General features: G+C 43.2%; 1 protein-coding gene across 8 annotated transcripts in view; it reads left to right on the forward strand.

Annotated features, from left to right (window-relative positions):
* LOC132821811 (traf2 and NCK-interacting protein kinase-like) overlaps positions 1-27,207 on the forward strand; it is a 240,745-nt gene that overhangs the window by 75,575 nt on the left and 137,963 nt on the right. The window lies entirely within an intron of this gene.

The raw sequence follows: 27,207 nt of genomic DNA on the forward strand, positions 1-27,207 counted from the left end.
GAGATGTCCAAACATGCACTGACTCCCCTATTAACTCTACTTGTTATATCCTTGAAATATTCCAGTAGATATGTTGAACCTGACCTCCCTATGTAAATCAATGCAGACTGTGTCTGATTCTCTCACTGTTTTCTAAGTGTTCTGCTCTCAAATAATTGATAATAGACTCTAGCATCTTCCCCATTACTGACATCTGACTCACTGGTCTACCTCCTTTTCTAAGTGCTGGGGTTACATTTAGTTACCCTTCAATCTATACTAACTGTTCCAGAGTCTAAACTATCTTGAAAGACGACTACCAGTGCATCCATTATTTCTTGGGCCACTTCCTTAAGTACCCTGGGGATTTGTCAGCCTTCCATCAATTTCTTCAATACCATTTCTCTAATATAGATTTGCTTCAGTTCCTCTCTCTCACTGTGTTCACCATCATTTCTGAAACAATATTCTGTGAAGATAGAAGCTAACTATTAGTTTAGTTTATCAACCAGTTCTTTGTTCACCATTATAAATTTAACTGATTCTGTCTATAAGGGACTTACATTAGCAATCTTTTTCAGTTCTGGTCACCTCACTACAGGAAGGATGTGACAGTTGTAGAGGGGGTAGAGCAGAGGTTCACCAGGATGTTGCCTGAGATGGAGCAATTAACTAAAAGGAGAGACTAGATAGTCTTGGATTGTTTTCTTTAGAGCAGAGAAGACTGAGGGGTGATAGGATTGAGGTGTATAAGATTATGAGGGGTATGGACAGAGTGAATAAAACACAGATATTCACCTTGGTTGAGGGGGCAAAGGTTTAGGGTAAGGGGCAAGAGATTTGGAGAGGATTTGAGAAAAAAATGTTTTCACTCAGAGGATGGTGAAAATCTGGAATGCACTGTCTGGGAAGGTAGTGGAGGCTGGAAACCTGACAACTTTTTAAAAACGTTTGGATGAGCATTTGAAACATCTTAACATTCAAGAATACAGGACAAGTGCAGGAAGTTGGGATTAGTGTCCTTTCAATGGTATTACTCTATGACTTTTTGCATACCCATAGGAACTTTTGACTGTCAGTTCTTATGTTCTGCCCAAGCTTACCCACATATTCTATATTCCCTTCTTAATCAATCGCTAGGCTCTCCTTAGCTGACTTTTAAACTGTTCCCAATCCTAACGGCTATTGTTTTATTTTGCCAATTTGTAAGCCTCTTTTTTGGATCTAATACTGTGTCCAACTTCCCTCATAAACCATGCGTTAGCCACTGTTCTCTTTACATTCTTGCGCTAGATAGGATGAAACAGTTTTTATAGATCTCCCATGCGCTCCTTGAATGTTTGCCACTGCCATTCCTTTCAGTAAAATTTCCTGATCCATCCTAGTCAACTCAAGCTTCATACCATCGTAATTTCCCTTGCTAAGATTTAGGACCGTAGGTTCAGAAGCAGCCATAGCCCATTCTGTTATTACGCAATACAAATTCGCTGTCACATGATTGACGAATTAGCGATGCTGAGTCAAGAGTGTGGTGCTGGAAAAGCACAGCAGGTCAGGCAGCATCCGAGGAGCAGGAGAATCGATGTTTTGGGCAAAAGCCCTCCATCAGGAATGATGAAGGACTGACGCCTGAAACATGATTCTCCTGCTCCTCAGATGCTGCCTGATCTGCTGTGCTTTTCCAGCACCACACTCTCTATTATAATTTCCAGCATCTGCAGTCTTCACTTTTGCTGAACTAGGGACACTGTTTCTACAGCATGAATGTTTAACACGTGTGTTGACTGTAATACAATTACAGTACCAACACTTTTAAATGCTGTTTCTAAAGTGTAATTTTTCTATAAAACTGGGTTGCTCAAGAATGCAACCACCGTGTTATAGAAGAAATGACTGTATCTCTCTCTCCATCTTGATTGAGAGTTTTATTTCGTAGGAATTTTGTTGTGATTTTTACTGGTCAGCTTTATGTCTCTCCTCCTGAATTTGTGTATTGTGTTATCTATCCGCAAGCCCTCAGGCACTGTACCTTCTTTCATGAATTTTTAAAAAGCTGTATAGATGCCTCTGCTATCTTTTTCTTTGATTCTTTTAAAATGCACAACTCTGATTCATCCAGACTGGCAGCGTTATCCTCTTTGATTTAATTAGTTTATTTACTATTCCTCATCTTTGTTTCAAAATGTTTTTATCATTTCTAATCTCATCTTGTGCCGTCATGTTCACCTGAGTGATCTCCTATGTAAATAACTGGAGCAAAATAATTGTTTACCATTTTTGCCATTTTTTTCTTGGTGGTACTATCCCCATGTTCATCATTTTTTTCATATTTATGCTCATATTGATTGTTTTGCAGTTTTGTGTTCCTTGATAAGATTTGTTTTGTGCCCCAAGAATTTTTTTAACTGCTCTGCTGTTTTCTTCATATTCATTCGTTTCATGTTTTCAATGCTGTCCGTGTATTCTGTACAAATATCTCAATTAGGTCTTGTTGGTTTTGACAGATGAGATTTCCAAACTAAACTCATGGAAACTATCTGTAGAGATGTGTTTCAGTCAGATTTCACTTGCACTGTAATTACCCATGTCCCAGTTCCATGTAATCTAATATCTTTAATGATGCTTTTTAAACTAGTCCAACATGATGTAGTGCTATAATGGTAATGTCACTGGTGCTAGGTGACCCAGAACATAAGGCTAATGTTCTGGGTGTACGTGTTCAAATCTATCTTCCCCCTGCCTAAAGTGGCAAAATGTGATTTAGATTAATAAACATGAGTGACCATGTAACTATTGTCATAAAAAAAAGCCTATCTTTTTCATTATACATGTAAATTACTGCAGATACTGGAATCTGTACTGAAAACAAAAAATACTGGAAATCACAGCAGGTCAGGCAGAATCTATAGAGAGAAAACAAGCAAACGTTTTAAATCTAGACGACTTCGTCAGAAACGGTAGTTTGCTTTCTCTCCATGGGTGCTGCCTGACCCGCTGTGATCTCCAGCACTTTCTGTTTTCACTACCTTTTGTTTGTTTATGCCCTTATTGGGAAGAATTCTGCTGTCCTTACTCGGTCTGACCGACAGACCCACTGCAATGTGGTGGACTTTTAAATGGTCTCACAAGCTGCTTAGTTCCAGTGCAAGTAGGAGTGGGTAACAAGTTCTGACCTTGCCAGAGATGCCTACATCCCTTGAAAACAATTTTAAAATCTGTCAGTGTAACAACTCTAGCCCCTTGCTCTACACAAATGGACTTCATCCACCCAATTTGCCTTTCTTCATCCTTTGGTGCTTTTTGCAAATGAAGTATTTTTAAAGTGTGTATTGAGATGCTCAGTTCTATCAATATTCAAAGAAGTAAATTATAGGGCTGTCACCTCCACCAGCCTGACAACTCTTGGAGATCTCCATGCTCCTCCTTTTCAATTCAGTTCCTCATGTCCTTGATTCCCATCACTCCATAATTGGCAGTTGTGCCTTCAACAGCCTGGACATTAAGCTCTGGAATTCCCTCGCTAAACCTCTCCCTCTTAAAAATGCTCTTTGATCAAGAGTTTGGCCATCTTTCTTGGTATCCCCATATGTAGCTCAGTGTCAAATCTTGTTTGCATTCCTGTAAAGAATCTTGAGATGTTTGAGCATTATACAAGTGTGAGTTGCTTCACCTTCACGCCTGATGTAGATCTTGATTAGCAGGGTCAGTTCTTGGGAGAAAGAAAGTAAGGTCAGAAGGAGAATGAATGATATTTGATGTGACTTATCTAAAGGAGAGCTGGAATGGTTCAGAGCATTGAATGAGATTCTCTGTGTTCCAGGAGATTTTGTACTGCTCTATGCGAAACGCTGTGAAATTCTGTGATGTATGTAATTGGATCAGACTGTATGAGGGACACACTCCCAAGATATTAGATCACAATGCAGCTCCCAAAACAAGATCACTGTCTCCTGAATCACATACAAGATATTCAGATACTGTGACAGGTTGACTCCACATTTAATGTTTTGCTCTCCTCTTGTCTGTCCTGCTCATAGTCTCTTTCTCTCCCAGAAGGCAAAAACCAATTTATAAAAAATGTCAAAACTGGGAAACAAATGTTCTGATCAAATTGAAAATTGCATAACATCAGGTTATAGTCCAACAGGTTTATTTGGAAACATTAGCTTTCAGAGCGCTGCTCCTTCATTGGGTGATTGTGAAGTAAGAGATCATAGGACACAGAATTTATTGCAAAGGTTACAGTGTGATGCAACTGAAATTATAGATTGAAAAAGACCTGGATTATTTGTTAAATCTGTCATCTTTTAGAATAGCCATGTTGGTTTCAGTTCTTTCATATGTAAATTCCAGAACTTTCTACAAGTTACAATCTCAAGTGAACTTTAACAATAGGTGCCATGTTGGCCCAGACAATGCATTGAAAGTGTGAGGTGCCCTGTGTGAGGCTGTCTGTGCCCCAATGGTCAGACTGATTCTAATTTTAAAAAGGGATTTACCGAATCTTACATGGATTCATGCAGTTTTTGAGCAAAATAAAATCTAATTCTGCAAGTACAAATTCACCCCACAAACTTAAATGTGTGTGTGCATGTGAATGTGTACATGCGGGGGGGTTATGAGTGTCTGTGAGAGAGTGTGTGTATGTGTATGTGTGTGAGTGTAAAGGAGTATAAGTCTGGGAGAGGGTGCATGTGTGAGTGTGGGAGTGTATGGATAAGAGTATGAGAGCCTGTGTATGATAGAGGGTTTGCATGAGTGTATGATGAAATATAGCGATCCAAAAGCTAGTGCTTCCAAATAAAGCTGTCGGACTACAACCTGATGTTGTGAGATTTTTAATTTTGTACACCTCAATCCAACACAGGTCCTCCAAATCCTGATCAAATTGGACTTCCGTTTTGAAATACACAAGACTATTCAAATCAGAATGTGTCATTCACAAATTTTACTGATTTCTCCTTCTGGGTCTTTCTCTTACTCTCCCTCTCTCCTTCAAATAGATCTTTTATTAGCTTGTGATTTGTTAAACAATATTGTCCCAGACAACTTTCTGTCATTTAGTGCCATGTCATCTTTTAAAAGATCAGATAAGACTTCCAAGTTTAAGGATGTTGCTTAATGACCATTATAAACATTTGATAGACAGGTAACAATTTCAGACAAACAGCTTTTTCTGGAATCGTTACACATGCACCAACAGTTTCAAATGCAGTCAAGCAAGGGTTATTCTGTCCTGTTAATCTGATAAGGCAGCACTCCCTCACTGATACACTCCCTCAGTACTGCTCTTAAAGTGGTAGCTTGGAGTTTGAACTCAGAGGATTGGATCTTACATTGCTTTTACTAAACCTCAATAAAAAATGGGTATCATCTTAAAGTGAAAGGGACAAGATTTAGAGGGGATTTGCGGAAAATCGTTTGCATCCACGTGGTGGTAGGGGGTCCGGAATGAAGTGCTGGGGGTGGGAGGGGACAAAGGATGAGCAAATAAAATGTCATAATATTCAAGACTCTGGGGTAGTGTGGGAAAGTGGGACTGGTGTAGGCAGCAGTACATTTTTGCCAGCACAGACCCAATAGGCCAAACGGCCACTTCTGAACTGTATGATTCTAAGATATTGAGTACGAGTCGCATCAACTTTGATGGAAATTTCTCACTGTGAGGCCGAGCGTGTTTTCTTACCAAATTATTCCAAACCCATCACATTAATTGGTGTTTCAACGCTAACAGCAAGTATCAGGTAAAAATCACACCAGCAGCCTGTTGGACTATAACCTGGTGTTGTGTGATTTTTAACTTTGTACACCCCAGTCTAAGGAGAAAGTGAGGACTGCAGATGCTGGAGATCAGAGCTGAAAATGTGTTGCTGGAAAAGCGCAGCAGGTCAGGCAGCATCCAAGGAGCAGGAGAGTCGATGTTTCGGGCATGAGCCCTTCTTCAGGAATGAGGAAAGTGTACCAAGCAGGATAAGATGAAAGGTAGGGAGGACGGACTTGGGGGAGGGGCATTGGAAATGTGATAGGAGGAAGGAGGTTAAGGTGAGGGTGATAGATCGGAGTGGGGATGGGGGCGGAGAGGTCAGGAAGAAGATTGCAGGTTAGGAAGGTGGTGCTGAGTTCAAGGACGGGACTGAGACAAGGTGGGGGGGAGGGGAAATAAAGAAACTGGAGAAATCTGAGTTCATCCCTTGTGGTTGGAGGGTTCCTAGGCGGAAGATGAGGCGCTCTTCCTCCAGCCGTCGTGTTGCTATGGTCTGGCGATGGAGGAGTCCAAGGACCTGCATGTCCTTGGTGGAGTGGGGGGGGGGGGAGTTGAAGTGTTGAGCCACGAGTTGGTTGGGTTGGTTGGTCCGGGTGCCCCAGAGGTATTCTCTGAAACGTTCCGCAAGTGGGTGGCCTGTCTCCCCAATGTAGACGAGGCCACATCGAGTGCAGCGGATGCAGTAAATGATGTGTGTGGAGGTGCAGGTGAATTTGTGGCAGATATGGAAGGATCCCTTGGGGCCTTGGAGGGAAGTAAGGGGGGAGGTGTGGGCGCAAGCTTTGCATTTCTTGCGGTTGCAGGGGAAGGTGCCGGGAGTGGAGGTTGGGTTGGTGGGGGTGTGGACCTGACGAGGGAGTCACGGAGGGAGTGATCTTTTTGGAACACTCATAGGGGAGGGGAGGGAAATATATCCCTGGTGGTGGGGTCCATTTGGAGGTGGTGGAAATGACGACGGATGATACGATGTATATGAAGGTTGGTGGGGTGGTAGGTGAGGACCAGTGGGGTTCTGTCCTGGTGGCAATTGGAGGGGTGGGGCTCAAGGGTGGAGGAGCTGGAAGTGGAGGAGATATGGTGGAGAGCATCGCTGATCACGTCTGGGGAGAAATTGCAGTCTTTGAAGAAGGAGGCCATCTGGGGTTTTTGGGATTGGAATTGGTCCTCCAGGAGCAGATGCAGCGGAAACAAAGGAATTGGGAATATGGGATGGCGTTTTTACAGGGAGCAGGGTGGGAGGAGGTGTAGTCTAGGTAGCTGTGGGAGTCGGTCGGTTTGTAGTAAATGTCCGTGTTGATTCGGTTGCCCGAGATAGAAATGTAGAAGTCTAGGAAGGGGAGGGGGGAGTCTGAGACAGTCCAGGTAAATTTGAGGTCGGGGTGGAAGGTGTTGGTAAAGTGGATGAACTGTTCAACCTCCTCATGGGAGCACGAGGCAGCGCCGATACAGTCATCAAATAACAGAGGAAAAGGTGGGGGGTGGTGCCAGGGTAGCTGTGGAAGATGGACTGTTCAGCATATCCTGCGAAGAGGCAGGCATAGCTGGGGCCCATGCGGGTGCCCATGGCTACTCCTTTGGTTTGGAGAAAGTGGAAGGCTTGGAAAGAGAAGTTGTTCAGAGTGAGGACCAGTTTAGTCAGTCGAAGGAGGGTGTCAGTGGAAGCGTACTGGTTGGTACGGCGGGAAACGAAGAAGCGGAGGGCTTTGAGTCCTTCGTGATGGGGGATAGAGTTGTACAGGGATTGGATGTCCATGGTGAAGATAAGGCATTGGGGACCGGGGAAGCGAAAATCATGGAGGAGGTGAAGGATGTGGGTGGTGGGGAGTTCTTGGACTAAGAGGGACAGGACCGTGTTGAGGTATGCAGAGATGAGTTCGGTGAGGCAAGAGCAAGCTGAGACAATGGGTCGGCCAGGGCAGTCAGGTTTGTGGATTTTGGGCAGGAGGTAGAAACGGGTGATGCGGGGTTGTGGGACTATGAGGTTGGAAAGGTGGATGGGAGATCCCCTGAAGTGATGAGGTTATGGATGGTCTGAGAGATGATGGTTTGGTGCTGGGTAGCGGGGTCATGGTCAAGGGGGCAGTAAGAGGAGGTGTCCGCGAGCTGGCATTTAGCCTCAGCGGTGTAAAGGTTGGTGCACCAAACTACTACCGCGCCTCCATTGTCTGCCAGTTTGATAGTGAGGTTGGGGTTGGAATGGAGGGAGTGGAGGGCTGCACGTTCCAAGGGTGAGAGGTTGGAGTGGGTGAGAGGGGGGAGAGGTTGACGTGATTAATGTCGCGGTGGCAGTTGGCTATGAAGAGATCGAGGGCAGGTAAGAGGCCAGCACGGTGTGTCCAGGTGGATGGGGTGTGTTGGAGGCGGGAGAAGGGTTGTCAGAGGGTGGGCAAGAATCCTGGTTGAAGAAGTAGGTGTGGAGGTGAAGGAGGCGGAAGAATTGTTTGATGTCTCGCCACGTGTTGAACTTGTTAATCTGAGAGCGTAGGGTCATGTAGTTGAGGCCTCTGCCAAGGACTGATCTTTCATCCTCAGAGAGGGGTAGTTCTGGAGGGATGGTGAAAACATGGCAGGGCTGGGAGCTAGGACCTGGTGTGGGGCTGGAGCTGGGAGTGTGGACGGGGTTAGGCGTGGGGGCGGGAATCGAGGCGGGGACGGAGATTGGGGCGGGGTAGGATTCGGCGTGGGGATGGAGATCGGCATGGGGGCGGGGTTAGGCGTGGTGATGGAGATTGGCGTGGGGGCCAACCTGTACCCTTCCCTGACACCCTCCTTCGACTGACTGAACTGGTCCTCACTCTGGACAACTTCTCTTTCCAATCCTCCCACTTCCTCCAAACCAAAGGAGTTGCCATGGGCACCCGCATGGGCCCCAGCTATGCCTGACTCTTCGTAGGATATGTTGAACAGTACAACTTCACAGCTACCCTGGCACCACCCCCCACCTTTTTCTCTGATACATCGATGACTGTATCCCCACGAGGAGGTTGAACAGTTCATTCACTTTACCAACACCTTCCACCCCGACCTAAATTTACATGGACCATCTCAGACTCCTCCCTCCCCTTCCTAGACCTCTCCATTTCTATCTCGGGCGACTGAATCAACACAGACATTTACTATAAACCGACTGACTCCCACAGCTACGTAGGCTACACCTCCTCCCACCCTGCCCCCTGTAAAAACACCATCCTATATTCCCAATTCCTTCGTTTCCGCTGCATCTGCTCCCGGAGGACCAATTCCAATCCCAAAAAACCCAGCTGGCCTCCTTCTTCAAAGACTGCAATTTCTCCCCAGACGTAATCCACTTCCTGCTTCTCCGGCCTTGAGCCCGCCCCTTCAATCGCCACCAGGACAGAACCCCACTGGTCCTCACCTACCACCCCACCAACCACATATACATCGTATCATCCGTCGTCATTTCCGCCAACCTCCAAACAGACCCCACCACCAGGGATATATTTCCCTCCCCTCCCCTGTCAGCGTTCTGAAAAGATCACTCCCTCTGAGACTCCCTTGTCAGGTCCACACCCCCCACCAATCCAACCTCCACTCCCGGCACCTTGCCCTGCAACCGCAAGAAATGCAAGACTTGCGCCCACATCTCCCCCCTTACTTCCCTCCAAGGCCCCAAGAGATCCTTCCATATCCACCACAACTTCACCTGCACCTCCACACACATCATTTACTGTATCCGCTGCACCCGATGTGGCCTCCTCTTTATTGGGGAGACAGGCCGCCCACTTGTGGAACGTTTCAGAGAACACCTCTGGGGCACCCGGACCAACCAACCCAACCACCCCGTGGCTCAAAACTTCAACTCTCCCTCCCACTCCACCAAGGACATGCAGGTCCTTGGACTCCTCCATCGCCAGATCATAGCAACACGACGGCTGGAGGAAGAGCGCCTCATCTTCCACCTAGGAATCCTCCAACAACAAGGGATGAACTCAGATTTCTCCAGTTTCCTCATTTCCCCCCCCCACCTTGTCTCAGTCCCAACCCTCGAACTCAGCACCACCTTCTTAACCTGCAATCTTCTTCCTGACCTCTCAGCCCCCACCCCCACTCCGGCCTATCACCCTCACCTTAACCTCCTTCCATCTATCGCATTTCCAACGCCCCTCCCCCAAGTCCCTCCTCCCTACCTTTTATCTTAGCCTGCTTGGCACACTTTCCTCATTCCTGAAGAAGGGCTCATGCCCGAAACTTCGATTCTCCCACTCCTTGGATGCTGCCTGACCTGCTGTGCTTTTCCAGCAACACATTTTCAGCTCACATCCCAGTCTAACACTGGCATCTCCAAAGCAAGTATCAGATTAGATTTCTGCCCCAATTTACAATACACTGTGTCTGAAGTAACTCATCACTCATGACAGGTCCTGGCCTTGACCAAGATCATTAGTGCCAGCGTCATTGTGCACCCAGTCAAGCACTGACAGACCTGAGATGCCCTGCACTGTTCCAGACATTTGTCCCTGAGTAAGCATTCCCTTTTGGAGGCTTGTTCCTGGAGCTCCTTCTAGATGGGGCCATGCACAAGAGGGACTTCCTCTTCCCCCTGCACCAGCTGTGGAGGCCATAACACCCCACTATGCCAACCTGACCTGAGCTTCCCACTGATCTAATGTGGTCCCAGTCATCTGGTCCTTCTCGCACTCACTATGTTACAGAGTCCACCTCCCACCAAGGCTTGTGCTCTACCATTCTCACTATTGCCTGTATTGTCTTCCCTCACTATTACTCACACACATCAACCTCCTTCTTCCACTAGCCCTGCATGCCTTCTATGCCACTGACTCACTCACTTGAGAAGCCTCCCCACTTCCACCAACAGTAATAATTGTGCCACCACTTGCATCTTCCATAATACCCACTTCTAACCCATTCCAGAAGGAAAATGGATCACAATAGGGAAGTGTGTTAAGATGGATTCTGCATGTCGTTTGGTTTCTTAACCCTTAGCATTAGAGAATCCTTGCTGTGGCCACTTTTGAGCAGGACCTGGACAGGAATGGAGGCTGCTGTTGACATCATGTGCTGGCATCCCCTGAGCAAAAACTATCTCATTTGACTGGATGGAGGTCAACTTCCAATTGTGGCAAGCTTCCTGGCTTTGTGTCTGTGCACAACAAGACAGCAGTAATATGAGGCTGGTATCTCTGGCTGAGGGGGCAATGTGTGAAAAAGCAATGCAATGCAATGCATGGCAGGGATACTGTGCAGGCTCAGGCCATGTGAGCACAAGAGAGTGAGAAAAAAGCCTGGCTATGCAGTCTGGTCCACTCTATGAGCTTGGTGCATGTCCCTGAGTTCACAGTGTCCTTACTGCAGCATTACAATAGAAGTTGCCAGTGCAACCTAAAGTATATAATTGAAGTGCAAAACCATTCTGTGAGTGAATTGGAAATGTGGCATGAGGGTTCTTAGAAGCTGGTACATGTCAGATGTCAATGTCCAGGCAGATGGGGAGCCCTTGGAGTGTGCTCATGATGTTGAGACCCTTTGTCCAACGCAGATGTCTTTTGGAGCAAGTGACCAAGAACCCACAGTGGTTTCCATGTTGAATCTTCCTGATGGTTAGTTTGCATGACAAGCTGTGACAAGTTTGGTAAGGTCACAAGCTGTGACATGTGAGGCAGTAAACAATCAGTAATAAGTAACGACGAGTGTCAATTGGAAACTCGCCACTGCCCAGTGAAAGTCATACCAAGCTGCTTTGAGGAAAGTGAACAAGATGTATTGAGATGATCTCGTCGTTGGATGGGACTTGCTGAACTTCTTGCCTGAATCGACACTCATCTTGACCTTATCCATGTCACTCAGATCCTGATAAGACTCTGCCTAATGGTCTCAACTTGTACTTGAACCTTAGATCCATGAGCGTGCTAACCACTGAGTCACTCCTATCTCTCACTGTCTCTTCATTTTAATGACAGTTCTCACAGGTTTCCTCCCACAGTTCCAAAGTTGTGCAGGTTTGATGGATTGGCCATGCTAAATTGTCCGTAGTGTCGAAAACAAACAGGCAAGGTGGATTAGGTGTAAATGTGAGGTACTGCATTTTTGGAAAGGCACATCCGGGCAGGACTTATACACTTAGTGGTAAGGTCCTGGGAAATGCTGCAGAACAAATAGACCTTGGCATGCAGGTTCATAGTTCCTTGAACGTGGAGTCCCAGGTGCACAAGATAGTGAAGAAGGCATTTGGTATGCTTGTCGTTATTGGTCAATGCATTGAGTATACAAGTTGGGAGGTCATGTTTGTGGCTGTACAGGACATTGGCCAGGTCTCTTTTGGAATACTATGTTCAATTCTGGTCTCGTTCCTATTGGAAGGACATTGTGAAACTTGAAAGGGTTCAGAAAAGGATGTTGACAACGTTGGTGGGCATGAGCTATAGTTAGAGGCTGAATAGGCTGTGGCTGTTTTCCCTGGAGCTTCGGAGGCTGATGGCTGACTTTATCAAGGTTTATCAAATCATTAGGGGCATGGAAAGGATACATAGAAAATGGTCTTTTCTCCAGGGTGTGGGAATCCAAACTTAGAGGGTATAGGTTTAGGGCAAGTGGGGAAAGATTTAAAAGGGACTTAAGAAGTGACTTTTTCACACTGAAGGTGGCACGTGTATGGAATAAGCTGCCAGAGGAAGTGGTGGCAGCTTGTACAATTGCAGTATTTAAAAGGCATCTGGATGGGTATATGAATAGGAAGGGTTTGGAGGGATATGGGCCAAATGCTGGCAAATGGGACGAGATTTATTTAGGACATCTGCTTGGCATGGACAAGTTGGACCAAATGTTCTGTTTCCACACAATATGACGCTACGAAATGCAGGATTCCAGGGATAGAGTAGAGGGCTGGGTATGGATGTGGTGTTCTTTGGAGAATTGGTGCAGACCTAATGGGCTAAACGGCCTCCTTCTGCTCTGTAGGGATTCTACGATGCTATGATTCTTGTTTGTCTGATCTTTTGTCAACTCGTTCTGTTGTATCCTTGTGTGGTTACATGCCACAATGCATCTATTAACATTGCTTTGCAACATCTTGGAATAGTATATTGCGTCAGTCAGTAACATTGTTAAAACAACATGAATAATCGTTTTACCTGAGAAATGTACCACAAAACAAGTGACTAAACAAATGCTATTTAATTACTGTGATAACAATTCAGTATACACGCTTTTCCAGACAAACATTTTCCAGGAACTGTCAAATCTATCTCGTCAATTTCAAATTCAGATAAGTGTGGCTTTTTTAGGCCTTTTCATGTGCTTACTTGGAAAATACTGATTCCAACAGTGATTTCAAAGGAAAGATTTCCTTGCATTTTTCACATCTGATGCTGACAATAGTGGGTCACAGTGCATCAGTCCAACCCAAAGCCACAAACACGTTATTGGTCAAACCTGAATGCTTGCATGAATTGCTGGTCAGCATTTGTCAAACTGACCGGTCACTCCAGGTCACAGAACCTGATTTTGCTGTTCCACTGTTTTAAGCAAAATCTAATCTCACTCCCAGACATGGGCAATAATCGCATTGCCCGGTGTCTTATGAAGGAAGGAAGCTCCCAGTATCTTTAGGAAGAGAGGATAGGAGAAGAGATCAGAAGTAAATCTGAAGACACTCCCGTTTCAACACACAGTCTGATTTGAGAAAACATTACGTTTTTGCAAAGAACATTTTACAATCCATTCAGTCTTCTGCCTTCCTTGTGACTAGATATTTTTTAACTTGACTGGTTTGCCGATCACCTGTCCTTCACTTTCTATTGTTAATTCAAACTGCATGTATCTTAACCAGTTGGCTCACTGTCGTTGATACATTGTTTTTAAAATTATCACATTTTCTTTTCAAATCAATCTGTGGCCTCACACCTATCTATAATCTCTGCTTGTCCCATTGTTCTTTGAGATCTCTGTGTTTTTCAAGGCCCTGGGATTTTCATTGCTTCACCATTGGTGTGCAAGCCTGACCCCCAAACTGTGGAATATCTTCCCCAAACCTCCGCATCCACCTAACTACCACTTGTCCATCCTTTATGGGACTCCTTAAACTCTCTGGCTACGCCCAAGCATTTGATCACCTCACCTAATCTGCCCTGATACATCTCAGTGTCAAATTCTGATTGATAATCGCTCCTTTGATAACTGCTCCTTTGAAGTACTTAGAGATGTTTCACCTCATGAAAACTGCTATGTAAATGAAAATTGTAGTTGTGTGTAGTTGCTATCCTGTGCTGCATCAGCTGATTTCAGAAGGAATAAGCAATAGGAGGGGGAATTGTGGGAAGGATTCGACAATCAGTGTTGCAGCTCTTGTTTTTTGGCAATAAAGAAGGAAGATTTCAGTCTGGGGCTCTCACGACTCGTCATTCCCTCCTGCTGTCTTTGTACTGAAGCTGGTGATGCATAAGTAAGTTTAAGACAGAGCTTGACAGATGTCTAGCCATTATTGGTATCATATGTAACTGAGGTAATGCAGGAATCTGGCATTGAGGTAAATGATCAAGTATGATCTCAAATGGTGGAGCAGGATCAATGGGCTGAATGGCCTGCTCTTGATCCTAAATTCCTATGACAGCTGGGTTGGTGTATTTCTACAAACTCCCCCAACACACATAAATAGCTCAAAAATGGCTTCTTTCGGGATGTACGGAAGATTGTGAAGCCATTTTGTCTTAAATTATAGTTTAAAATTCGATGGGCACAGTTTGAAAGTTTTACTTATGCCTGATCATGGACCTGACTGGGATCCCTATGCTAATGTGACCTTCGCATAATCAAGTTGCTAATTATGTGCTGTGTAGAAATTGCCATTTCCTACATTGCAGTGTTACCTTCGCTCCAAAAGTGGTTGATTGGCTGTAAAGTTCTTCTGGATCATTCTGAGTTTGTTGAAGGTACTATCAAAATGCAGACTTTTTTCCATCTCTTGTTCTGCCCATTCAGCTAGCTCCATCAGAAATCAATCTCGCTGATATAAGTATAGCTCCTGAGCTGGTAATTAACACGGTAGGTTGCTCTCTGTTTGATAAGTACTGTAATGACTTTCTAAATGTTTCCTTAAACCAGCATGTAATTAAAAAACTCAGCAGTTTATCACATTCTAAAGTTTTTGATTTCCTAGTCCCAGCCACTCCTCCCCAACTCCAAGTGAGCAGTGAACCCACTCCCTCCTGCATGGAAAATGTTGAGTCCTTATTGGAAAGGTTTCCTCTGGTTGCTGGTCTCCCTAGAGAGGGACAAGGGACTGGAGGAGGTTATGATGGCAAACTGAATTGTCAGCATTAAAGGAGGTTACAGAGATAGGGAGATGATAGGGAAGGTAATTGGGAGAGTCATAGAGGCTGGAGGAGGGTACCAAATGGTGAGATTGTCGGGACTGAAACAGGATACATTAATATGGAGGGTGATAGAAACTAGAGGAAGTTGCAGCGATTGGTGTCAAAGACAATGGAGGATGTTTCAGAGATAGGGAGTGTTGTGGAGGCTAGAGGAGATTTTGGAGGAAGGGAGTCGGGAATATTATACAGCAATTTGAAAGAAGAATTTGAGACCTATCTAATTCAGGGCATTTCCAGACCGGAAGCCACTGCAGCTCATTTGGGAAAGGGCAATATGTGAACAAAACTTGGTGCCCTATGGGATGCTGTCCAGGCAGCAGAGTTTTTGGATAAGTTCAACAGTAGAAGATTGGATGTCGGGTAGTTGGAACCCCCAACTGTCCACTGATGTTCACTCTAGAAAGGAGAGATTGCTTTCACTAGCTGTACAGTCAGACACAGAATTGGACCAAGGATCCCACACCTACACCAACAGAGATTTTTATTAATGTGCTTCCTTCACCAGGTTTTGGAAAAAAAGTTCTCTTTACATCCATCACTACCAGTTCCATTACTGTGCCTCTTCCTTCTTATAAATCTTTCTTCCAGTGCAGTTAGATTTAGTTTGCTCAGTGTCTCATTTCACAGCTCAGTGACCTCGAGGGTTGATTTGTCTCTGTCAGTTTTATCACAGAATCCATTCCATTGCCTTGTGTCTTTCAATTCTGAGAAGATTTTATCATGGCACTGGGTGAATTAGTAGACTGGCCACAGGGATAGTTTTCTTGAATTGAGGCTTTTTTGCAACGTGCAATTTACAAAAAAAACCAGCAATCTCACTAAAATTTGAATGGGATCAGCATACATTCTTTGGAGTTTTGCCAATATTTCAGCTCCTTTTTAATGTCAACACCATTTCCCTTTGGAATGAGAGCTCATGGTTTGGTCAGAAATGAGGATCCCGAATGATGTCCTGTAACATTCAAAATGCTTGCATTTGTTTAGAGCTTTTCATGACTTCTAGGCATCTCGAAGTGCTTCACATCCTGTGAACGACTTTTTTGATGTGTAGCCAATGTTCTAATATTGGGATACATCGTGATCAGAGCAAGTTTATAAGCAGCAATGTTATAATAACCAGGTAATGATGTTGGTTGCAAGCTGGATATTAAATCTAAGGCAGGGTCACTGGACCCAAAATGTTAATTTTGCTTTCTCTCCATAGATGCTGCCAAACCTGCTGATCTTTTAGAGCAATTTTTCATGAGGGAGAACTCAACTGCTCCACTCTTTAAAGTAACTCTGGCACCGCTAGGTTCCTTTAGAGAAACGGGTCTTAGTTTCAAATCCCACTCCCTGCATTGTTGTATTTTCTGCTCAGGTCTCTGGAGTGGGATTTGAAACTAAGACCCATTTCTCACCAAGGTGGGGAGGAGGGGGGGACACAGCTCACTGATCTACAGCTGACAACAGCCTTTACCTGGAAATGGAGTCCAATAGCTCTTCTGAGATTGAGGTGGATTTCGAGGGACTCAGTACCAGAGTTAAGAGTTTATATGATTTGTTTTATGGCTGTGGGCACTTCTGTTGAAATTACCATTTAGTGTCAAGTTGAATTAGTCTTGGAAAAATTTGATGTGACGCAGGAGGCCCACATCAAAGAAAGACTTTTGCCCGAAACATCGATTTCCCTGCTCCTTGGATGCTGCCTGACCTGATGTGCTTTTCCAGCACCACTCTAATCTAGACTCTAATCCACATCAAAGAAAGACTGTCATTTTCTTCCCTGAATGAATTGCTTAACATTGCTGGGTGTTTAGAATTGGAAGTGCTTAATTCCCAGAGCTAAGTTGAGGACATTCAAAACACACGGTGATGTGGATGAAATAAATAGCAATTGTAGATCAGGTGCTTGCATTCTAGCTATTCTGTGATTTTTCATTTTGCAAACCCTGCCATCCCGCTTCCAAAACAACATGAGCTCCTACGTTTAGAGCAGAATTCAGACTGTTCCTGCAATATTTTTTCTTGAGTGTTTTACTGCAGCAATAAAATGGATTTACCTTGAAATGATGTGTTTGCCCTTCCAGCAAATAGTTTGAAAAGCTTTTGAGAGACACCTTTTTATTAATTTCTCCAAGTGGGCGAATCACTTACCACTGGGTAATCGAACAAAAAGCTTTTCTATTCTTGCTCACTTAATGGGCTGTGTGGAAACCATCATTTTTCCCAAGTTGAAAGGAGATTGTGAGATTAGCATTGTTGAATGTATTCTTTGCTATTTTTGAGCCTTGTTCCATTTATGCTGAAGGTGGGGCACAGGTGTCAAGAAGATTTATGACACTTTTCCCTCAGACACTAAATCTTGTAGATATTCCCTCATTAGGTACTTGTTACAAATTTGATTTTTCGGACTCCCAGTCAGGGAATCGTAGACTGAAATGGAACAGAATGAGAGCACGTTGCTGATCTTCTCTCTCTGGGGATATTTTGATGGACCAGAGCAGCATTCCAGTTTACCTGACCATCCATGGTATTCAATAATTAGGGTCTCACTACCCTATGTTAGTTTACAATAGCAGGCATAATTCAGCTATCAATACCCTTAGCCATTTGACTGTGCAGGTTCCCTGTAAATCAGCCCAATCTGGTGTTCTGTCCATAGCATTGTGGTATGCTATACATTTTCACTTTACTGTTTCACTCTGCCCTTGTTACACATTGTTTGATGAGTTGCAGAGATCTCCCATATGCCTGACACATAGCTTCACTTATAACTTTGTTCCTGGGTGCCTCGTCCATACTCCTGGGGTATGTCCATCTTTCTGAGGGCATACTGTTGTATAACGAAGGTGATAGCTTCATTGTGCAAACTTTGGCAATTTCACGCCTCTTCATGCCTGTGCACAGTCTGCAGAACATGCAAATATCCTAGACTTTTTCCAATATTTTAATATAAAATGTGTAATCTTTCAAATTATCAGTGTCAGAGGGGATCACAAACTGATTGGCTTCCCAATCTCAGTTCGCATCACACGGTCCATATATGGTTTTGTTCATCACAGACATTGCTAGGGAATGATTGTGCTGGGGGATCAGGGGCCTGGTCAAACACCGCTACTCTGGAAACCCCCTCGTTTGCTGTTTTATCTGAGCCTGTGGCTGTGCTCTGGTTTCCCTGCATTTACTCCCGAATTACTCTCTTGCAAAGCAGTCTTCGTTCATTCACTTCAGATCCTCTGTCATTGCCTCAGTCTAATACAATTTCTGTCTGTACTCATTTTTTAACCTTCCTTCCGAGAGACCTGTCCCTGACTGTAAATCACACATTACTACTTACTCTGACAAATTATCTTTAGTTAGCCATTCAACTTCTTTCATTGACCTGTTAATGACTGCCTTTCGGTTCCTAGTCCTTGGTCTCATGAGTTCCATTATATTTTTTGAAAGTGTGTGATACCTTGTTTCATCCCATAACTGTTACTGTTGATAAACCAGCAGTTAAAATGCTTTCACTCACCTGCTTATTTAAAGGAATTGCACTGATCTTCCACAGCCATCTTGTTCTTAACCAAAATAGAATTCCTAACGTATTGAAACAGGCCCTTTGGCCCAACCAGTCCACACTAACCTTCCAAAGAGTACCTCACCCAAATCCTTTCTCTACCCTATTACTCTAAATTTACCCCTGACTAATGCACCTAACCTACACGTCCCTGAGCATTATGAGCAATTTAGCACAGCCAATTCACTTAACCTGCACATCTTTTGGATTGTGGGACGAAACCTGCAGAGAACAGGAAGAACGTGCAAACTCCACACAGACAGTTGCCCGAGGCTGGAATCGAATCCAGATCTCTGGTAACGTGAGGCAGCAGCGCTAATCATGTTGCCCATTGTCCAGAGAATTGATTTAAACTCACGCACATTTAGTCACCCTGTCTTCCATTGGTACTGGGACTTTACCTTCAGACTCTCGTTTTGTGTCTGGTCCTTTCATTTTAATTTTTTGGTCCTTCAGCAAACAATTAACATCTGTTGGAACAAATTCAAACAAGACTTTGATACATTGGCTGATTGGTAGTTAGGTGATAGATGAAGTCCGATGTGGAGAAGTGTAATTGGATACATTTTGTTCGGAAGAGCACAGAGACAAAGTACAAAATAAAGGACACATTTCTAAAGGGGGCCGTGGAGCAGAGGGACCTGGGTATATATTTGCATCTGTCATTATCGGCGTAGATTGTGAGACAGGTAATAAAGCATAAAGTTTCCTAGGCATTATTAGTAGATGCATAAATTGCAAGAGCAAAGAGGTTATGGTAAACTTCTACAGAATATCGGTTCAGTGTCAACTGGAGTATTGTGTTCAGTTTTAGGTGCTGCACTTCAGGATGGATTAAAGAGAATGCAGAAGAGGTTTATGAGAATGGTTCCAGGAATATCATTTATGAAGGTAGCTTGGAGGAGCTGCCAGTGTTCACCTTAGAGAAGGACATGGCTGAGAGGAGATCTGATAAAGGGCATTCAAAATCATGAGCAATCTGGGCAGAGTAAATAAGGAGAAATGTTTCCACTTGGGAAAGCACCAAAAACAAGAGAGCACAGATTTAAAGTTTCTCTTCATTCTTTCATGTGATATGGGTGATACTTGCAAGGCTAATTGCCTTGCCACATGTCGTTAACGGGTCAATGAAGGAAGTTGAACAGCTAACTAAAGATAATCTGGCAGAGTAAGGAGTAATGTGTGATTTCCAGTCAGAGATAGGTCTCTCAAAAGGAGGATTAAAAATGAGTCAACCACATTGCTGTAAGTATGGAGTCATACATCAGCCAAGCAAGTTAAGAATGGCAGACTTCCTTCCCGAAAGGCCATTAGTGAACCAGATAGGTTTTCATAACAAATCAGTAGTGGTTGCCATTAAAGTATCTTTAAATTGGTATTGAACTCAAATGTCACCATCTGCCACAATGGGACTTGAACTCAGGCCTCCACCCCTTCAAAAGATTTGCCTGGAGGTCTGGATTGCTAGTCCAATGTCATGACCGCGGTCTCCCCAAGAAGTAAAAGAAGCAAAGTTGATCTGAGGAAAACATTTTCACACAGCAACGTGTTTGGGTCTGGAATGTGTTGCCTGAGAGTGTGGAGAATACAGGTTCAAACAAAACATTGCAAAGGGATTTAGATGGTTATTTAAAAAGGAACAACATGCAGGAGTGAGCAAGAGAATGGTGCTGGGTGAGATGCTCATTTGGAGAACCAGCACATACATACAAATGGCTTCCTTTGCTGTAACAACTCTGTCATGTTGTCATATTGCATTCCCTGGTGTGGAATCCTGCTGTTTGCGTGTTGGTCTCTATGCTCCATACAAGACAACCAATGAATAGGTTCCCAAAAGCAGCCTTGGTGGCTCAGTGGTTAGCACAGCTGCTTCACAGCACCAGGAACCTGGGTTCAATTTCTGCCTTAGGTGACTGTCATTGTGAGGTTTGCACATTCTCCCTGTGTCTGTGTGGTTTCCTCTGGGTTTCTGGTTTCTTCCTACAATCCAAAGATGTGCAGGTCTGGCTATATTGCTCATAGTGTTAGGTGCATTAGTCTGGGGTAAATATAGGGAAGGATAATAGGTCTGGGTGAGTTACTCTGCGGAGGGTCAGTGCAGACTTGTTGGGCTGAAGGGTCTGTTTCCATACTGTAGGGAATCTAATCTAATCTTTTTTGAAAAATGTGTATCATTGGTTGTGAAGCAGTTTTGTATTTTGTGATGTAGTGTAAGGCTGGAAATAAATAGAGATTATCACAGAATTATAGAATCCCTCAAGTGTGGAAACAGGCCATTTGGCTTAACTAGTCCACACCGACCCTCCGAAGAGTATCCCACACAGACCCATTCCCCAACGCTATTACTGTATTTTATATTTCCCTTGAACAATGCACCTTAGTCTTTAACATCCTCCTGCTTTCATCTTTCAGCATCCATTAGTAACTTTATAAAATATTAATCATCCACAAGTCTTCACAAAGTAATATTCAGAATCTATTGGACTGAGTGTACTGATGTGTGAGAAGAGAATTGCATTACAAATTCTCTAAGACCACTGCCTGACTTTTTCCTCGTAAACACCTAGGGAAGTAGCAAAGACGCAGGGCTTTACCACCCTCTGTAAAACTGGCAAAATTCTTGAGCTGACTGACTTTGGGAAGGTTCATTGCAACGTGGACAATCAGGCAGCTAACTGGATAGCAATGGGTCTTCCCTGGGATCAAGGACCCCTCTGGGCAGAATTGTTTTGCCCGTTGAGAGCTGCTGGCTAATCAGAAACAGCCAGTCATGATCTCTAGTTGTCCCATCCCCACACAAGCAGCCACTCCCTCTACTACTGACACTCAGTCACAGCAAGATGCGCTGCAGAAATTCATCAAAGATCCTCAGACAGCGCCTTTCAAACCCCTGACCACTTCCATCCAGAAGAACAATGACAGCAGACACATAAGATCACAACATTCCCCTCTAAGCTACTCACCATCACCATTCCATCAATGTCACTGGGTCAAAATCCTGGAATTCCAACCCTAAGGGCATTGTGGATCCATCTACAGCACATTGACTGCGGTGATTCAAGAAGGCATTTCACCACCACCTTGTCAAGGGTAACTAGGAACAGACAATAGGAAATACTGGCCATCCAGTAATGCCATGTACCATGAGTGAATGGAAAAAACAATCCAGATTATACCTTTGATATGAACCAGTTTTGCCATTTGTTTTAGGCAAGACTTTCGTTTTATAAGAGGGGGATCATTTTGAGTTTACTTTGGAAGCCTAATGAAAATCAATAATTCTGGGTTACAGTACCAAAGAGGAACAATTGGACCTTTTGGTGATTGGATAAAAACATTTATACTAATGGTGCAACTTGTTGGCTTCATTGCATTCCACATGACACAGCCACGTGTGGAATGCATTGGTAATCCATATGGATCTGGAGGGACCAGGTTGAATCTTTGCTTGGCTGCACAGTACATTCATCTCAGCTGGCCCAGTGCTTGAAACAGTGGAGCCCCTCAGCTGTCAAGGTGGAGGAGTTCAGACATCATTTTCCAGACATTTTACTTCTATTTGCTATCTAGATTCCCTAAGCTGGGATGAGCATGTAGGATATTGGCAGAGGCAAATGATTGGGTATGATTCTGAAGCCTCTTGCAGTCTTTTGGACTTGGACTGCCAATATGTACTGACCAGTATTGTACATCAAATAAAGTCATCTGTGTTAAGATCGCCAGGATCTCAACTATAAACCAGTGCCTTTGGTGGGGAAGCAGAGGAAGGAAGAGGGTTTAGATGAGAGGGGACTAGATAGCGAGGAAAGGTGTTGTCAGTGAGGAATCGCTTTGGAGAATATTTTAGAGAACGCAGTCATTCACTTATTCCCTTAAAAGGAGCTGTAAGTCCCTTATCACTGTGTAACATAAACCAATTCCTTTTGGTTCCACAGATTGTGTTGGCTGACTGCCCCTTTTATAAAGAGTGAACTGAGATGGCTTTGGGTCAGTTGGGTTTCATTTTTACTTCATTATTATATTCTAGAAAGCAGTGTGAAGCAGGTAAGAAAGGGATGTAATCTTCAAACATTTTTTAAAATAAAGATATTCACAGAGATACGCATTACAGACGTCTACCCAGAAGTCAGAGTTTCATGACTTCCTCAGTTAACGGCTGCCACTTGGTGCAATTGAATGCAGATAATAAACAATGAACATCCAATACTGACAGATCATTGTCATGGCTGTCACCTCTATTTTGAGATAGTTGTTGTGGAAACTTATAAAAGATTGTGTGGAATGTTGCATACTCAGTCAAATAGATCAAGTCCCATCTCAGAAGTTTGAGAATTTGAATTAATTTTTAAAATATCGATTAATAAAAAGGATACTATCATGCAAGTGACTGTGAAACTGTCAGATTTTTGGGGAAACCTAGCATGTTCATTAATTTATCCTCTAGAATGAAATCTGCTGCCATTACCCAGTCTGTGTTTATACAAAGTTAAAAATCACACAACACCAGGTTATAATCCAACAGGTTTATTTGGAAGTGCTAGCTTTCAGAGCGCCGCTCCTTCATCAGGTGATTGTGGAGGACACAATTGTAAGGCACAGAATTTATAGCAAAAGTTTACAGTGTGATGTAACTGAAATTATACATTGAAAAATACCTTGATTGTCTGTTGAGTCTTTCAACTGTTCGAATACCATGATAGTTTTACTTCTTTCATGTGTAAATCACAAACCTTTTCTTTTAAGTTAAAAATCACACAACACCAGATTATTGTCCAACAGGTTTAATTGGAAGCACACTTGCTTTCGGAGCGACACTCCTTCACCAGGTGATGAAGGAGCGGTGCTCTGAAAGGCCGTGCTTCCAATTAAACCTGTTGGACTATAACCTGGTGTTGTGTGATTTTTAACTTTGTACACCCCAGTCCAGCACCGGCACCTCCAAATCATGACTTTTTTTTAAAGTTGCATTCTCAGGTTAGCTGTAACAATTGGTGTTAGCTAGACAATATGTTGAAGGTGTTGGCCCCCTGTGTTCTCTGTCTATGCCATGATGTTTAGATTGATTCTAATCTAAAAAGTGAGATAACAGAGTTTCACATGAATTCGTGCAGTTTTTGAGAAAAGTACAACTTAACTCTGCAAGTACAAATTCTGTTTATACAAGAATCCAGTCTCAAGCTAAGTCGGTTGAATCCTGTCTGATCTCTGAAGTGGCATCACAGCTATTACCAAACCTTTCATTGGTTCAAGAAAGCTACCCATTAACAACAACTTCACAGGGTTTGAGTCTTTAATGTTGGTCTTGCCAGCATCACTAAAACTCTGAAATCAAATCTACCTTACTTTGTCCTATTTTTGATGCTGCAAAATGGGACCTCCAAGTGCATTAATTTCTAAATCTAATTACTAATTTAATTTAAAACTACTTTCACTTTTCCAACAACTTATATTTATGTAGGCTACTTTTGCTGTTAAGAAAAACCTCAAAGCACTTCAAGGTGTCAAAACCTTGACACTGAACGACATAAAGCGTTATTAAGTCATGTGACCAAAGGTTTTGTCGAAGAAGTAGATTTTAATGAGCATTTGCAAAGAGGATAGAGCAGCGATGAGACTGAAGGAAGAATTTCCATAGCGTACAGAACCGTGGCAGGTGAAGGCATGGCCATCAGTGCAGATCTGCAAGACACCAGTAGGAGAAGATGAAATGATCAGGGTGGGGTGAGGCCATTATATGACTTAAAAAGCAGGGATAAGAATTTCAAAATGGAGGTAGTACTTAACCAAGACCCAATATACGTTAGCAAGAATTGGTAAACGATGAATTCAGAAGAATCAGATTGAATTTTTAGATAACATTTATGAGGTGACATTATTTCCATCTTGCATTTTCATCACCTTATAGGTTTAAAACAAAAAAAATTACAGGAGTTGGGAAAAGTTTATATACATTGACAACAAGAAAAATAATTATTTTTCTTTCTTTTGTCATGCAGTTTGATACCACACTGAGTTTTATAGACTGGTCAAACTGAAGGCGATGCCAAGGACTGTCTTCAAACTTAGACTTCAAAGTAACGCTATATATTATTCAAATATATTATTCTGATAGTATGACTACATTAGGGAAGGATTAATTTGTCTTTGTGTGTTCATGAGCATGTTGTTAATTTGGCCTGGTGTACAATTCCAGACTCTATTAATGTGCTCTGGCTCTGCCCACACTTTGCGTTTTATACCAGGTGATGTGCACCTCTGTGACATTATCAAAAGTTTGCTCCAGGGTCATAAAGTTCTCACACAGCACTCAGTTCTGTCTAAAGTATTTGTTGATTTACCAACATGCTTGTAAGAATGGAATGGAGTTGCTGGAGTGGACATAATGATGAGGTTTAGAGGAATTGGATGGCAGTACCAACATTAGATTTCAAGCATCAGAAAATCTGTGTCCAATTAACCTGGGTGCAGAAGGAGCTCCATGTGAATGCCTGCCTGTCAGTAGCAAAAATAAATTGATTAGACTTGTTAATCGGTCCAATTATTCTAATTATTTCAGAGCTTACTGTAATGTAATGCTATCTCTGAGATTACATTGGAACTGAATGGTCTCTCTTGCTTCTCAAAGACAGCCCCAAAATCCTTATGGTGGGGAGATGACGGGGATGGGTAGTCCCTCCTTGTCAGGCAGATGGGGGCTGTCTGTGAGCCCCATTCCACCCTCATTCCCTCCTGCTCTGGGTATCTCCCTTTGACCCCAGCTTTCAGGTGAGGATATTATCAGCAGCAGGCACCAGGCCTGGCTGTTCAAACAGCAATGCGGGTTCTCGCTGAGTGGGATTTCCACCCCAGGGCTCTCAGCCCTGGGAAGGCGCAGGGTTTCTGAAGGAGGCTGTTCTCCAGCTGACAAACCCAAACCCAGTCACGCCCATTAAATTCCTCTTGCTCAAATAACAGCAAAATACTGCAGACACTGGAGATCTGAACTAAAAACAGAATATTCTGGACAAACTTGGCAGGTCTGGCAGCATCTGTGGAAAGAGAAACAGAGTTACTATTTCAAGTCCAATGCAATTTTTCTTATTGTTCTTTGTAACCCCACTCCTGAAACCACTCTGTAAAGTCCTCCTCACTTTCTTTAATTATACTTTCTGAAGGTTAATGTCAAATTATACTCTTGTGAAATGCCTTTGACTGTTTGGCAATCAGGCAGTATATAAATGCAAATAATAATTGTGTTTTTAAAACAAAATAATTTTGGAAATAACCAATAGGTCAAACAGTATCTATAGCGAGAAAAGCAGTTAATGGTTTAGGCTGATGACCTTTTTGTTGCAATATTCTCATCTAACTCGTATTGTGAAATTTCAACTTAGTGAAAAATAGATTTGTGATTTTTTTTTTGGCCTGGCAAATCTGTAACCCTTTTGGAAAAAGAAGAATCTGGACTTCCAGAGGAACTCATTTCTACCTATCTACTCTATGAATTCTTTCACTCAAATGGAAGACCTCAATTAGATCACCCCATGACCTCTTGACTGAGACAGAGATTAATTGTGGATCACAGTTCCACCAAGTCACGTGTTCACACTCTGATGTGTTTGTAGGGCTGGGGAGCAGGAGCAATTTGGTCAATAAAGCTTTTCATGGAGGTTTCATTGTGCTCATCAAGTGAAGGCTGTGTTTTAAGTCCAGTATAGCCCCAAGGCATGACTTCAAATTAAATGCCTTTCTTTCCCAGGCCTATTGATGTTGCAGTTCATAAATTCTTAACCTAAAAGCCACACAATGGTTGGATCATTACGAAGAGAAAATGAAATACGTTTGTGTTAAGAAAAAACTCAACAGTCCCAAGCGCTGTTTGCCTTTCAAAAAGGGTTCATCACACTCCAGCATAGTTCACTCATTACTTGGACTCTAAAAATAGAAATGTTCACTGGAATTCAGTAAATCCTAACAGGGAGACACTTATTTCACTTTGTTTCCTTGTTTTCTTTCTTCACTAGAATGATGGACTGATGATAAAACAGGCTTTGTTCTACTGTTGAATTATGCATTTAAGTAGAAACCTTTATGAGCTTGCACTCCTGTTTTAACTATGCGTATCTCAGAGATAGAGAGATTGAATCTGTATGTGTGTGTGTGTCTGAGCTCTAAGTGATTGAGGGGGATGGAGGAAGTTGCTGGGTTGAGCAGACGGGTTGCTATTGAATGGTTCACAGAGGTTCGTTGATGTGCTAAAGGAGTGATAGTGAGAGGTTAGTATGTTGCAGGAGACAGCCACAGCTAAATTTGCTGCCAACAGCCCCTTTTGTAAAAATAGTCTATGGAATTTACTCGTATTAAGTAGTGAAGAATTAACCACCAATAAATTTTTAGCAGAAGAGAGAAAGACTGAAGTAAACAGGAAGATAGTTTAATGCACACTTAAATAACAGGTTACATTGGCTTAAAGCTGGATAACTGGATTAACAAAAGGTAAGACACACTGTTATCTCCTAAGAAATAGTCCCCTAATTAGGTTATTGCTACCTGGCAGTAGACTGCAGAACTGACTAATACCTAAAGTAGCT

This window comes from Hemiscyllium ocellatum, chromosome 13 (genome assembly GCF_020745735.1).
Source record: "Hemiscyllium ocellatum isolate sHemOce1 chromosome 13, sHemOce1.pat.X.cur, whole genome shotgun sequence".
NCBI lineage: Eukaryota > Metazoa > Chordata > Chondrichthyes > Orectolobiformes > Hemiscylliidae > Hemiscyllium > Hemiscyllium ocellatum.